We start from the raw sequence: 2,665 nt of genomic DNA, 5'->3' as shown, positions 1-2,665 counted from the left end.
TACCTGTAACCCATCTCAATTTCCTTCTAATGCTTTGATGACAACAGCACTCAAGATGACTCAAGATTCATGGACTTCAACCTGACACATGGAGTCCAGCCTGATCTGATAATGTTTGAAAGAGCTCTTTTATAAAACTCCAGTCAGAGATAGTGTGTATCACCACTGTGGTTATCAAAACTGTAAATACAGACAATATCCTCACTCACTTTAAATTACTATCCCATCTGGCATTAGGTTAGTAATAATTTATTGATACAGATATTTTTCCTAAAGAAAGAAGCTACACTGGATCTGTAGCCTCAATTTTTATGGCAACCATCTTCAATACCATTCCTACAGCGTTGGCCAAAACAGATGAATAGGCAAAGCTGCACTGCAAACAGGAGATCCAGGGTTAACAATTATGGTTGGTGTACAAATAGTACAATCCAGCAAAGACTGAAAGTGAGCTTACTGCAAACAGGCAACCTCATGTGCTAAAGTGCGTACTCTGAAGAGCACAAACCCAGGACAGGTCACATTTTTGCACATTTTGAAGTTTAATGCTGGCTCCTTTGAGCGACCTGTTTTTTCACCAGTGTTTGTAGAAGCGCGCAGCATTGCCATTTAGTTGATACAACATGCTTACGGTTCAAAATGAAGTTTGCTCATTTAAAAAAAAAAAAATTACTTTCTTAAAATTTAATTAATACACATTGTGACCTGTAAAAGCAAATAGCTTAAAAATCCAGTAATGTTCGGTAAAGAGGAAAATGTTTCAAATCACAGGAAAATCACTGAAGTTATAAGAGGCAGAAAAGCATACACACACCACGTCTATCTTATTGCTATTTATTGTAGCTTAACCTGTCAAGAACAGACATGTAAAGAAAATTCTGTGTCAAGCCTTGTTATCATGTTGCCTACATTTGTTAAGTATGGATGGCTTGGTAGCATGATGGTTAGCACTATTATCTCACAGTAACAAGGTCCTGAGTTCAAATCCACCAAAATGCCTGGGCCTTTCTGTGTGGAAAGAAATATAGAACCCACAAAAAATTTAACTAAAAGTAACTAAGGTAAGGGGGAGAAAAATGATGACAATTCTAAGGGCTCATGACTGACAGGAGTCCTACAAAACACTCAACTAGCCATCATTTTCTCTTTTTTTCTTTTGAAACAAACAATATCCAGTCAGCCTCTGACCTCGCCTCCACCCTCTTTATTTCAGTTTGGCTTGGTCCAGGTGCACTTGCTCCTAGCTGATGCCGAGCAGTAAGACGTTAGGATGGCTCAGTTAAAAGTGAAGTCTGTATTTTAAAAAAAGAAAAGAGACAGGGTGAAAAGAAACAAATACAGTCCACAGACACTGTTTGACTTAATTAGCTAATATATTTAATTTCTAACAAAAATAACGTGTTTGAGTTATTTTAGCCAACACATAATTGGTGCAGGCATACCAATGTACTAAATCACTTATCTGCTACCTGCTGCGAGGCCAAACAGATCAAACCTCTGGCTCAGGCTGTTGTATCCTCACACCCACACTCCTGACACCGAACCAGCCCCACTGATGTGTGAAGAATGAGGTAAGTTATTTTAAGTAAAAAAACGAAACAAAACATGTCTAATTGCAGGATGCCATTTGGGACTTTCCCCCCCATGCACTATTAATATTTTAATTTGATTAATTTAATTAATAATCCATTATCATTATAACATCACATAAAGCGTATTTTTGGACGAGTGTGCATTGCTCTGCATATGTTTTGCACACTGCCTGTGACTGCTGCAAAATCACATTTAAACTTATTTTGTTTGGCTATACTTTGTTTAATTATTACCCAAAGGATTATTTAAGTGATGTTTTCCCAATACCTAATATTATAAAAAAATACTTTCACCATTTTATAGATAAGAATTTAAATAGTCTTCCATCCAGAAAGTTAACATATATTTGTATTTATATTTTATAGTTATATTTTGTGTAAAGTACCAATCACTGTAAAATAAATAAATGAATAAATAAATATTTTTAATGTAATGTTACCAATAAAAATATTAAAATGTAAAAAATTACTTGCACACATCTCATCAGTCATGCATTAAATAAAAATATCTATTTAAACAGAATATTGATCCTTGTCTGCAAAGTGTTAACAGCTTTAGGGCTGGCATGGTTTGCAATAGTAAAGTGGTCGGGCCAAAAGGGATTTTTTTTTCTTATCTGGGCCCCAAACCTTAAAACAGCCCTGCTAACTAGATTTAAAGATAAGACATGGACAATTAATTAAACATAGAAAAAGCACAGGAGAGGCTACGTTCAACTAACACACAAAGAATCCATTATTATATTTCTAAAACACCAGACTAGAATAGTCCTAGAAACATAATAATAAATCAAAACTCAAGCTCAAGAATAACAATGAAAAGTAAACTAAAAACTTGTAATACAATAACCTCAGAATAACCAGGAAAGTCCCAAAAGGACCCAACAAAAACCAGACCATGTCACACTTTCTTTTATTGTAAAGATGATCAAAATCCTGATTTTAATAAAGCAACCATTTGAAAAACAGAGGACTAGTGTTTAAAGTGCGTCTTTAAAAACAAAATAAAAAAATAATAATAATGCTATTGTGTCTGTAGAATTGGGGTGGGGGGGGGGGGGGGGGGGGGTCTA

This window comes from Neolamprologus brichardi, chromosome 5 (assembly GCF_056152115.1).
Source record: "Neolamprologus brichardi isolate AB-2024 chromosome 5, ASM5615211v1, whole genome shotgun sequence".
NCBI lineage: Eukaryota > Metazoa > Chordata > Actinopteri > Cichliformes > Cichlidae > Neolamprologus > Neolamprologus brichardi.
The sequence above is the reverse complement of the archived record's forward strand: the minus strand, read 5'-3'. Positions refer to the sequence as shown.